We start from the raw sequence: 13,470 nt of genomic DNA on the forward strand, positions 1-13,470 counted from the left end.
AAAGGGAAGAAAAGGATATTCCTTATAATCTTTTAGCACAAAAAACTAGGTAAATTGATATTCCCATTTGAAATATAGCTAAGGAGGAAATATACTTAGAAACTGAAAGAACTAAAAGATCTGGAAAAGAGAAAGACTTTCACCTGATATTGTTGCCTCTCTAGAGAAGACAACCTTCTGAATGGGTAGAAGGCATTTCTTGGTCCTTGGTAAATAAAGAGTTAACTCAATTTAGCTCCCCCTGTCTCTTTCACAGGTGCTCAGTGGGAGGGCTATAAGAGTGGCTGGCTGATTAAACACACAGCTGAGAGAAGGTTTCTGGAAAAGTAGGTTCCAGATTAGGGATGAGGGGAGAGATTGCAAGATAGAAAGCTTTTCTTTTTATGTTATTGCTTTGCTTCTTGTTGAATCATTTCACAAGTTTTACAGACTTGTGGCTTACTGTAGCTGAAGAAGTATTTACTTACTCTCCCAAGGAAGAGAAAAGAAAAAGCAAACCACCCAAAGCAGATTCCCTTCCTTTGTTTCAATGTGTTAGCCCTGTTGTATAAACTAAGCACATTGGGACAGTGAAAATAATAGCCTAGCTTCTCAGCTGGTGTAAATCAACATAGCTGTATTGATTTCTGTAGTGCTATGGTGATTTACAGTAGTTCTGAAGCTGGCACAAAATGTTGAATGCTTCTGTTCAAGATTGTCTTAATAGTGCTTAATAGCACATGTTTTCTAACAGGCTGCTATCTCTAGTACAACCAGTATCACTTGCTTAAAATATAGATTTCAGACTTTGTAAATCCTTTCTATCTAAAAAGAAAGAGGGACACTAAGGCAAAAACAAAATTAAGAAGGAAGGATTCTGAGCATTCTTTAATCTCTTTATCTTGCAGTGCAAAATTATCAATGGTAGCTATGTGGAAGCTTAGCAGATTCCCAGAAGAACAAAATCTGTGTGCCTCTTGGTGGGAAGAAGCACTGACACAGTAAGTAGGGCACCCGCTCCCATTGTTAAGCTATCTGCTAAATCTATTAAATGAGCTAACAGCTGCTGGGTTTCAATAGAAGTAGGGTGGTGGCAGGATGTTCTCTGTAAAGATCCGTTGCTAGAGAATTTCTTTCTCAGAACATGGATTTGGTGACCTTCAGTACAGACTAAAAGGCTCCCTCTCCTGCTGGCATTTCCTGAGAGGTGAGGTGGTTCATGGGATAAAGTCTGGCATTAGGGATGTTCTTAAGTGGTCTGTTTTGTTCCCAGGTCTGTTTTGATAAGGTTTGTTTCATGTCTATGACCTCAGTTTTGCAAATGCTCACACACCTGCTTAGCTTTAAGGCTATACTTCAATATTTAAAGGTTAGCTTGTGTGTGTTTACTGTTGGACCCTGTGTTTTTTAAATTGTAATACAGCTAAAGAACTTGACAAAGGCAACTGGAAAATATAAATAATGTCTAATGGTCTAGAAGTCTGGGGCAAAATTCTTAGCTGGAGTATATGGGGTTTCAACTCTGCTGAAGTCTCAGTGAATAACACCAGGAACTGATTTGGTAGTGTAGGGCTTTGAAGTCTAGAGATCTTATTCCAACAATGGGATAAGATCTCTAGACTTCTAAGCCCTACACTAGATCATGATGCATTGATGTAAGGAGGTGTAAATCTAATTAACCTGAAGTTACATGAGTTGAGTGATGTAAGTAGGCAAATGCTTTCAGCAGAAATTTAAATTTGCACAGATTCCATGCTGTGGCATGCTGGTGTGGAAGGAATCCTTTGAACTGCATATTGGTTTGGCATTTTGGGGTTGCAGATGTGAGCTCATGTGCAATGGCTATTCTAAAGTGGCTAATGTCTATAAATAGCCACGTGTTCTGAAACTCAATTTCAGCAACTCATATGGGGGAGACTGGGGTGCTTTCTGCTGAGGCCCACACCTGGCAACTACAGATCTGAGGATCAAGATTGGCCTTGGTTTTGTTTATGGGAATTGTTAGTTTTTGAGCTGGGCTGAGAGGAGAGTGATTATAGAAGAAACACATTACATAAAATGCACTTGGAATAGCAAGGCCATGTTTTGCTCTTTCTGTACTGTACTTGGCCCAGACTGAGCAATAGGATTGTGTTTAACGTGTGTAATATGATAGGCTATCTTCTTCCTAACAGTGAGTGTAGGAGCAAGATCACTCTGAGTTCCTAATTCCAAGTCTTCCTGTATCTTCCATCCAGAAAAATGACTCTACTGATAGCCTATACCTTTGCAGGCCACTCTGTATTAAAATATGCTAGCTGGAGGATATCTTCTGCATTCAGTTAGATAAGAATGAGTTAAAATGCAAATCACACAACTGTTTTGGAAATAACAGGCTTTACATTTCACAGCTACTGTTTCATGCCAGTAATGTTGTCCTCTGCTGCAGAGTTGTCAGCTCCCTTAGCAGGATGGCTGCTCTCATTAACACATTCAGAAGAAGTGCAGACACAGGAAAAAGAGCAGTTTCCAAAAAGTGTCAGGTGACTAGAGTTAGGTCATATAAATTTTCACTACTGCTCAGTAATTGTTAGTTGTAGCTTTCAGTGTACATCCCAGATCCTATGGCATTTCTAAGGGTATGTGTTAGTGTGTGGATGACTTACCAACCTCCAGCTACTGTTCTATGTAGAGAACGCCATTTCTACAATAATACACAGTGATATTCCAACCCAGCAATGCTTGCTCATGAGTTTGATTTGAACACACTAAAGTGACTGAGTCGTGAGGATTCTTTGAAGGAGCACCATATGCGGCACCTCTGCTGGTTTTTAAATACCGACCTTGGAGTAAGAAGTCTTTCTCAGAACAGAGCACAAACATTTTTAAAACATCAGCATGAAATTTTGCTATTGTTTCCGCTTTCCAGGGTAAAAATTGATCTAATTTTTAGGTCCCTCCAACATTTTCACACTTTTTATATCAATGTTTTTAATTAAATATGCTGTGAGAGACATTCCCAAAATGCTAATGGAAACCTTCATTTACCAATACAATTTTGATGATGCAAAAACAAAAACAAAAAAACTTGAAAAAGACAAGAGTTTTTGCTAAACCTCTCATTTTAGAAAATAAGTCCCATTTTCTATTAAAACTTTTGCTTTGAAAAACTTTGATTAGCTGTAGTTCTTTTGCAGCTGCTATCATCACATTATATTCCAGCTACTACATCATCTTTTTTTTTTTTAACCTCCTACTGACACTGTAGCTTCTGCTGCTACAGACACCACCAGCTCTGAATATGTCCCTAAATCCAGCATGCTAGGAGATAGATACATATTAAATGTCTTCAGGTCTCTTCTGAAAAAAGAATATTATATAAGTAGAATCATAGTACTCCAGAAATTATAGATTACCTAATACTGTTTGGCCATTTTATCCATTCCACAGTTAGTGAAGGATTTTTTTTTACAGTATATGTGTAAGTGCTTCAGCCAATTTAGGCTTCACTGATTCATCAGATGGGTTTTCAACATTTCCCTAGGAAGACAAGTCAGCACACCATTTATTAGATAGATAGTTCACCCATTACCATGGTATTTTACAATGATTTAAAGAATCCCAGGACATCTCACTTTCTCTGACTATTGCTATTTGATTACATTAATAATGTTTCAGTCTGCCAGGCTTCATGAAAGGTCAGCTTGTCTGGTCACTGCCTGTTTATTAAAAGCTTTCTTCAAGCATCAAACTTCCTGTGGCTGCGTCATTTTCCTTCCCAAAGCCAGTCCTACTCTTTGAATCCATTTCCCTGGGTGCACTTATATATAATAGCATAACTGAGTGTTCCAGCAGCAATATAATCACTACTATTCTTCTTTTCTTGCTATATAACATGTTTAAGCAACAGAACATTTATACAAACATCTAACTACAATAATATAAAACAGAAACTGAAGAGAAATGCAGCAAATCCCACACTTGCTTAATTTTGCCTATTTATACTTATTGTCAACTGTTCATTTAGAAAATCCTTCTTTGAGTAATTTTATTTTCCTTGTACTGTACTGCTGTGATCTGTAAAGAGGATTAACTCACTGTCTGTTCTGTTGTGGCAATCCACTATTTATCCAAACCTTATGATGCTGTCATCATCTTTATACATTTGAGGTTAGAGTCCCTGCTTCTCCATTTGTGTCACACTCAAATCTGGTTTCAGTTGATCAGATATTAATGCATATGTTGCCCCATTCTGAAGATTAGAATTTATATTCTATTTATAATTTATGGGCGGAAATTCTTTTTATATTGAGCCAGGTTCTGCCCCATTTACTCATGTTCTGTGATGTTTTACTCCACAAGGAATCCCCTGCGTTTAAGTGGGACTCCTTACAAAATAAAGTACTACATCACATGAGTGAGGGGATCAGAGCCTAGCCCTTGGAAGCTATTGCTAAAGGAGGCCATCATTCTACAATCATTTCCTTCATTTGGATGTTGATGTTCCTGGTCACTTTGCTAGGGAGGATGATATTTTGTCAAGTTCTTCACTCTGCCCCTTTAGAGCGTGAAGCCTGAATGCAGGTGATTTTTTGGTATTTCAAACCCACAAGAAGCATGTTCTCATCTTTTTTCCTGTTCTGCAACCAGGAATACATTCTCTGGGGAATAAAGATCATAGAAAGATCTTACTTTTGCTTTTCTGAATCTTAGCCTCCCTTCCTCTTCGCTCTGTGATATACCTCTTCCAGTCCCCCTACATACCTCTCTGGTGTCTCTCCCATTATTCTTCTTCTGTTATTATATGGTCCCTCTTCTCCTTCTTACTCTACCTAAATGTATAATACCTCAGTACGCCCCTTCTTTTCTCCTTTATCCTCGTGGTAGGAATCCCCTAAGTTTTTCCAACACTGCTGGGTCTGCTCCAAGAGCATCTCCTTCTGATCAGTGTTCCACTCTATACTCTCAACATGTTGGGCATAAAGCAAGAAGAAGCAGCTAACTTGAAACATGATTCATAATATAAGTAGTCAGTGTGAGGTGTTCCAAATACCACAATGATGGCCAGGGACATGGAAGCAGCACCTCTTTTTCCTCCTCATCAACAAGTAGAATATTTTAGCTAAGTAGAGTATCAGGCAAAGATATTTCAACAGCATAACCATGTTTTGTTTGGCATCTGATCCTAACATTATCTTACATTCTTTTCTCTTGCTTGTACTGCTTGACTGACCCATTAAAACTTCCACTTTCTTCCCTCAACTTTCAACAGCCTATCATATCCCTGTTTCCAGCTTTACTGATGTTACTTGCAACACTGTCTGTCTGTCCAAGAATGCCATCAAATCTCAAAGGCTACACCTAGAGAATGAGAGATATGTTCTGGTTATCTTTTTGGGCTGAGATTCAGGATGGTGGTGGTTTACCAAACCAATTAATCTATCCTTAAATATAATAGAGATTTCCCATAGGATCTCACAAATCATGCATTCCAAGTCCATGTATTTCATTTTTTTCCACTGCACATGTGCTAATAATCTGTATTACCACTTCCATAGAATAATATGAGACCATTCCTTTCTGAGAACTGTTAGTACTAGTAGCCAATGGAGAGGAGCTATTGGAAACAGTCCAGAGGAGAGCAACAAAAAAGATTAAAGGTCTACAAAATATGATCTTTGGGAAAGATTGAAAAACTTGGGTTTGTTTACTCTGGAGAAGAGAAGATTGAGGGGGGGACATAAAGTATTATCACCATCCTTTTTATACATAGTTCTCCTTACCCACTGAGGACAGAACAAGAAGCAACAGGCTAAAATGGCAGCAAGGGAGATTTAGGTTAGACTCTAGGAAAAAACTTCCTAACTGTAAGGGTGGTTTAAGCACTGGAACAAATTGCCTGTGGAGGTTGTGGAATCTCTGTCAGTGGAGGTTTTTAAGAACAGGTTAGACAAACACCTGTCAGGGATGGTCTACATAATACTTAATCCTGCCTCAGTGCAGGTGACTTGACTGGATAACTTATTGAGGTACATTCCAATCCTACATTTCTAGGAGTCCAGTCCCATCTATTTCTGATGTCTACAAAGTACAGGGGGAAGTTTGATAAAGTTTTTGTCTGTGGAGCATCTGGTACACTGATGAAATCAGTGCTTATAAAAGAACCTGTTAAACATCACCTACATTTTGAGGGGAAACAAGCTTTTTGTTAGGGCTGCTTGGCTGTTGGACTATTTCTGCATCAGACCACAATCATCACTCTGTCCCTATGTATTGTGACAGTTGTCAGGCTGAGGAATTGCCTTTTACAATAGATGTTTTCCAAACTGGCAATAATTGCTGCCCTGCAAAAGCTTTCTGTGGTACCTTGTCTGTCTTGTTTTCTAAGTGCAAATACATAGCATCCTTTGCCACACATTACAAACTTTGTGTCCTGTATATCTTCCAGCAAACCTTTTGAGGAGATAAACAAACTTTTTAGAATGAAATGTAGGGACCTTTCCAGTAAACCTTGACTAAATTGTTTAAAACAAGAAGTGGGTTAGGACAGTTCTAGCCACACACTATGTGCTGTTTCTGGTACCAGAATTTCTTGGATTAAAGTAAGGTTTGCCAGAACTTATAATATAAGTGGCATGGCAAATATAACTAGACATTTTTTTGAAGATGAGTTGTTTAGGGGCATAGTTTCATCATCTCTCACCTAAGCCTCTTGGCATCTTCAGAAAGACAATAGAACTGAACAGCTTCAAGTGCAGTTTGACTTTCTGACAGAAAAATCAAATAAACTATTGAAGCTCATTTCTGTCTTCCAAAATTGCATACATGAATCATTATCACCTTTTAACAAGTTGGAAGATCTCCAAATATATTTGGTCAATAGCTATCAGCTTCAAACAGAGAGCTGCAGTAATTCCTTCCAGGATCTCAATGATGTGCCTTTCACAAAGCTGATGAGCAAGTTCAAGGAAGCTTTCACGTTTCTTATGTTGTGTTTTCTATTTGTAAATTTCTTTGATATCAACACTACGGCACATCTCTAAGGTTCTTTGAATGTAGTGTTTGTGTGGAAATGTGGATCAATTGTTAGAGAGGGCATATCTGAGAGGCTTTAACAAACAATCTCTGCATTTTTGAAGTCCATAAACTCAATAATTACTGCATATTCTTCATTTTAAGAGTGGATGATTCATGCTTTATATATATAAAATATGTAATCTTGATAGAAAATGTGTGCATGTATATTGTGCACATAAATGTGTGTAAAACTATATAGGAATAGGGTGCCATGCCATAAGCATATAAGGATGCTTTTATAGTCCATCTAGACAAAAGGAAGGGAAGCATATTTAGCTATTGTGGAATCTCACTGCTGTCTATAGCAGAGAAGATCCTTGCATGGGTTGTCCTCAACAGGCTTATTTCTAGTGGACTCTGTTCCTCAGCATGTGCTCTGCTGTCACTTCATCAGGAAAAACTTACTCCCCATGCAATATCATCAATGCAGACAACCTCTCCTCACTCACCCCACAATCACACACACACTTCAGTGATCTTCACTGTCTTATTGAAGTGGGCGTCAGGCTCATAGACTTTTTTTGACTACTTTTTTTGACTACTCTCTGTAGAGTATATCACATCTGGATCTCAGTACAACTCTGGCAGCACAGAAACAAGCTGAGGATGGAGGCTCTAGCCTGCATCTCTGCCCAGAGACCAGGTGACCCAGGGTTTTGGCTCATGGAAAATTAGCCAAAATATCTCCTACATAAGTTACTTACATTTGTATGTGTATGGTATACTGAAAGTATAATATATGTTCTGTAGAGTACATAGTCCCCCATACAATCTGAACAGGATGTGTGCGGCTCTGTCAAAATCCTGGAATGCAAATAAAACCATGTCTGAATGACAATGGCAAAGAGGAGTGGAGCCATTATGCACCCTTCTTTGGTACCATTGGTGACGGGAAAAGCTTCTGTTGAGTCATCACAGTCCATCCACTTTGGCCATCAGGTCATCATGAAATGAATGGATGACAGCAATCATCTTCTCTGGACAAACATTTTTTCACATTGTTTCTGTAGGCCCCCGTGATTCAGCATGTCAAAGGACTTGGTCAGGTCAGCAAATGCCATGTATGGGTCTTTGTTCTGTTTGTGACCTGTCCGTGCCCAGGGTAGCCACCTGAAAATGCCAAGATCAGGACAGGCTGTAAATGGAGAGCAGATTCTCCCAGCGCTGATGGGTGACACTGACGTCAGGCTTCCCAAACAGCCACAAACTGCTTCTGATTTCCCCACACTGGTTATCAAGAAGCCAGTTCACAAAAGCACACAGCCCCCTTTGCTGCATTCCAGTTCCTGGCTCCCAAATCAGCCACTAGGTCCAGTAAAGAGATTAGTTCTTTAAACTCTATACTCTGTACGAAAAAGGTTCCCTCTGACCCTAAAGGGTCAGCCACAGCACCAGATCAATGTAAGTTTGGATCTTACCTAAAATACCATGCTGCCAGCCAATCCTTTAGTAACTAAACTAAAGGTTTATTGCAAAAAGAAAGAAAGAAACCATAAGAGAAATGTTAAAGGATTGGAGCAATCAGATACATACAAATGATTGAAAGTCCATATACATCCAGTTTCTGCGAGAATTGTGGAGTTGCAAGCTTATATAGTTCCTCTAGTATACATCCAGTTCCTGGATGGGTCTAAGTCCTTTGGTTCAGTTGCAAAATGAATTGATCCAGAGGCAGGTATGTGTCTGTAGCTGAACAGGAATAAAGACTAAATGGTTTCTGTGGATTGGCCTTATATACCCTCTGGCCTTGGCCATGTTGTCTTGTGGAATGTTAGAAGAACTAAAATGGAGTCCAGAGTCATATGGGCCAATCCTGGTAACTCTTCAGGTATGCCTTTAGTTTCTTCCTGGGCCCCTTGCATCCATGAGTGTCTTAATGGGCCATTAAGCAGGCTATTGTCCTACCGCCATCCTATCTGGGGTGTTGCCCAGGCAGCACAATTTGAAATACAGATATCTCAAATATATCTATAACGTCCATTTCACATATTACACATGAACATAAGTATTATCATCTGATTTAGCATATTATAACCTTTCTAACAGTACCTGGCATGGCATATCTCACATGAATTATTATGATTTTGACACACTGATGTTAACCAATATGACAAATGCTTCCCCCCATCTACCCATCATGACACTGTTCATAAGCCTTCTCTGCTATTTGTCATGCTGTAAAAATCATGTCCATGATGCCACCGCCAGCCTGTAACATGATTTTTGCAGCCCAAGAAATACAAAGGATAAGGGTAACCTTTGGGAAAATGCATTTAAAAAAATGACTGGACTTAAAAGTGAGAGGCGCAACCACCCCAAGATTTCTCTTTTTTACTTAAGAAAGGAAAGAAACCAGCAATTGGGATGGGGGAGTGTTCTTGCCAGAGAATTTGGTCAGCCCTATTGCTGAGAACATGTGCTAAGGATTTTACCTTGAATTAAGTCAGGTTTGTTTTAGCTATTAGAAAGCATTTTATTTTTATTCTCATAACCATTTCTGACTTTTAATGCCTTATACTTGTTCTCACTTAAATTCTGTTTCTTTGTAGTTAAATAAACTAGTTTCTAATCCAAACTAATCCAATGTTGTGGGTAAACCGAACTGTTTGGGTATCTCCAGTTAAAGGATTTTACCCTGCAAATGGTAACCAAGGTGGATGGAAGCTAGAGGATCACTGCAGTGGTGTTGGCAGGCTGCAGCTATACACAGATACTCAGGGTGTGACCTGCATGCTGTTTGTTTGCTTGTGAGCAGTCCAGGTTGGGAGCTATGGCAGCAAGACATGGTGAGGCAACCAAAGTTGCAGGGTAGTTGGTGACACAACCTCTCACTGGTCTGGACTACATCCCAGAATGCAGTAGTCTTTAACTAGGGCCCTGGGTTACAGCCCCTTGGTAGCTAATTATGATATCCACCAGGCCCAACTGGCTTGGCGCCTGGAAGAATTTCCATTCCAGAACCTGTGGGCAAGAATATTGTGCAATTGAGCAGGGTGAAATTTTTTGCTTAAAATATTTTTTAACCAAAAATGCAGATTAAAGTCAACCAAAATTTTCCGTATTTATGTTCATTTTACTGAATTATTTCAATAAAAAATCCCTCTAAAAATTCTGAAAAAATCCAAACATTTAATGTTGGTACTTTTGAAAAGAAACAGGTCGATTTTTTTATTTGACTACTTTCCATTTCAAAATGTCCTTCACTTTTATTTTATTTTTTAAAAATATTCAAGCTAAAAAAACCAATTTGAGCTGAAATATTTTTAACTGCCAGTGATATGGAAATCATTATTCATGCAGCTGTACTGTGCAGTGATACAGAAGCAGCTTCTTCAAAACAAAGTATAGTGTATTTGCTAAAAGGTATGCAGCACTCAGAGAAATGGATTTAAAACGAAAAAGCTAGGGGGTTACTACAGTTGGCATTCCCCTCAATTCCCTGTATGGATATGGCTTCGTCTTGTTGCTCCTTTTTCTTTTGGAAACCAAGGTACAGCCTACTTGCTGCAGCCCCTGATTGTCTGTCAGCCTCTGTTACCCTGCAAGAGCTGACAACTTCTCCCTCCCTTTCTGCAGGGTGGATCTTTAGTGCCTTGTGATCTCCAGCTTCTCAGCTCTGGCAAAACATCTATGTCACCAGGATTGGCGTTGAGGAGTTGCCTCATCACAGCTGTTAACTTGGGTATTTTGTTTGCATGTCTTTGATCCAAGGCCATTGTTGTTGCCTTTTCTGCTTGGTTCCCTTAATAACCCCTTTTGATGCATTCCATCTTAAACACAGAGGCATGCACAATATTCACAATGATAATAGATATTTCCTAGTTCCCTCTTACTCTCAATGTCTGGGTTCTCCTGCCTCCCCTTTGAAGGTCATGGTCATTCCTCTCAGCAGTAGCCTCCATGACCTCTGCTGGGAATAGAGGGGGGGTGAGAGGTATGGAGGGAAAAGAAGATGGAGTCTCTGTTTCTTATGAGAACTGGTCTGTAGGAATGGCTGCAAAAGCCTGAGATGGAATGTGCCTTTCTAGCAGATGTTTAGTCTCAGAATGTTTAGCAGTAACAAGATAGTTATGAGGCCTGGGCACCGGCAGAGACAAAATGCGGAGGAAGACCTTGCAACTTAGATAGGGACAGTTGAAAAGTACTAGGCCAAAATATTCCTAGATAAGTAGTTTTTAGTATGTATTGCCATGGAAACTGTGACGTAAATAGACTTGTTTGTGTAAGGCTATAAAAGCTTTTAGAAATGTATGTTTAAGGTCGCCCCTAGCATATAGGGACCACCTTCTTTACGTAAAGAATAAACTCTTGACTTTGCTAAACTGCCATCTGGCTTATTTGGACCATCCACTGTGCAATGGATGTGTAAGTAAGGACCCCTGAGATTGGGTTCTTCCACAGTGTTATGAGCCATGGAGAATAGCCAGGCCAAAGCTGTTTTCCCTTTATGAGAGTAAGGTGCTAATATCCCCCTTTGAATTTGAATCCATGTTTGAAATCCCAAGGTATTTCAAAATATACAAATTGTATAGATACAACTATGAAGGGATTTGGTTAAAAACCTAAGATAATTCTTGTCACACTTTCCATCAAGTAGCTTCTGACTTGAAGCAGGCAGCTCACTCAATTCTCCCAATTTTTCTTTCTGAAGAATAAAACAAAAACTCTTAAACTATACTTAATCTTGCGAAGTCCCCTCACCAATAGCAAGGGAGATGCTATTCTGTACATTATAAATAATAATCACTCTTGAGCAGAAATTACATTTAATTCCACCAAAATAGAAATCTCACTAATCTTGCATTTGTCATAAAGAAGCTCGTGAACAAGGGAAAGAACCTCACCTACCTCCTTCACTAACGAATACCACTAAGCCCAGAGAAATTCCACCCACTGGCTGGAACCCACCCAGTTTGGGATTCTGATGTTGGGAGTCCTTATTCCACAGCCAAATATCAATGGACCAAGAAGCTAGACCATTAACCACCAATTAAATATTTGATCCATGTATAGGGGTATATTTAGAAGCCCTTTGTGCCATCACGGTAGTATATGTAACTGTTAAGATCTTGTGGGTTTTTTTTTTTTCCTGTGGTGCATTAGCATTTTTAAGGATGAGATTTTCAAAAATGCTTGCCATTGACCTAACTTTGTTCTCATTGAAATCTCTGGGTGTTTTTACTATTGACTTTGATGAGAACAGAGTTAGGCCACTGTTGTGTGCTTTAGAAAATTGAGCTGTGGTGATAGGTGCCCAATCCTCAGATGCTGTAAATAAGTCAGATTGTTGCCCCGTTGACTTCAGTTGAGGTATGTTGATTTACACCAGCTGAGGAGTTGCTCTTTGGTCTGCTGTTTGCCACAGTAGGCAGAATTAGGCCTCCTCCTGACAGTGAAAGACAACTTATTTTGTGTTCTCCTAAAAATTTGACTTCTTCCTTTTTGTTTTCTTAACCTAAAATAAATCATTGAGAAAGTACATGGCTGCGCTGTGTATGTAAAACATAACAGGAACTTTGTTTTTTAAAAAAGGAAGAATAACTGCACTATTTCAACATTGCCGATGCAAACAACTTAATCAGGCAGCAGTAAAACTCTTCTTAGTAATCTTTACTGTCCTCTGGTGATGAGACCCTTTTGCTACCACAAACGGCTAAACCTTTCATTTAAATAATAGCCTACAGCAGTTTGGACTTAAGTTGTTTTGTATTGTATGTTAAACGAAGAGGAGAGATGTAGGGTAGGACAAAGCTAAACTAGCATCTTTGGGGCTTTATTACATTTTAAAGAAAGTTTCTTTCTTTTATGTCATTCACACACACAGAGCAACTATATGTGTTTGTCAGTTATTTATTTTAGGTTATAGGGAACCAAATTAAGTATCCAGGACAAAACACACAATAACGTCTAATAGGCTACATCAAATGTGTGGGGAGGGAGATAAGGGAGGAAGAGGCTTTCATTTTCACCAATAAATTTAAGCTGGCATGGATTCAAGAGCATATGTTTTATGCTCTTAGGTGTTGACAACAGCCATATGTGGAGATCTGTATTTTTATGAATATTTTATCTGTTTGAGTATCATGGCATGCTCTGTGCAACGCTAAGGGTTAATTTCTACCGGAACTCACCATGGGAACCAGCTGATTGATCTAACTCAATTGCCTGTTCTTAATGGAAAATACTATTAATCCACTGCTGGAAGTCTTCATCCAGACCACCAGGTGAGATGCAGATTGATCAGATCTAGGTGTCCCAGGACACACACAGAATTCTGAAATAGATAACACTGAGAGTGAATTCAGGATGAGACACCAACTGAGGGTCAACCTGAAACAGAGGCAGCAGTTGCAAGGGTGAAAACAGTCTTGTTCAGCACAGTGCTGAGTGATGGCTAGGACAAGTAGGACCTAGCTAAGTAGACAAGGGAAGGCT

The 13,470-nt window shown here is 39.3% G+C and overlaps 1 long non-coding RNA gene across 1 annotated transcript in view; it reads left to right on the top strand.

Moving 5' to 3' along the window:
* Positions 1 to 313: 313 nt before the first annotated feature.
* LOC137153578 (uncharacterized) overlaps positions 314 to 13,470 on the top strand; it is a 337,442-nt gene continuing 324,285 nt past the window's right edge. Inside the window, exons 1-2 of the long non-coding RNA XR_010919844.1 lie at positions 314 to 326; positions 888 to 980. This is a non-coding gene — a long non-coding RNA (uncharacterized lncRNA). The remainder of the gene's footprint in view (positions 327 to 887; positions 981 to 13,470) is intronic.

The sequence above is a fragment of the Emydura macquarii genome, unplaced genomic scaffold (genome assembly GCF_026122565.2).
Source record: "Emydura macquarii macquarii isolate MOO-44397 ecotype Brisbane River unplaced genomic scaffold, CSIRO-AGI_Emac_v2 contig_1253, whole genome shotgun sequence".
Taxonomy (NCBI): domain Eukaryota; kingdom Metazoa; phylum Chordata; order Testudines; family Chelidae; genus Emydura; species Emydura macquarii.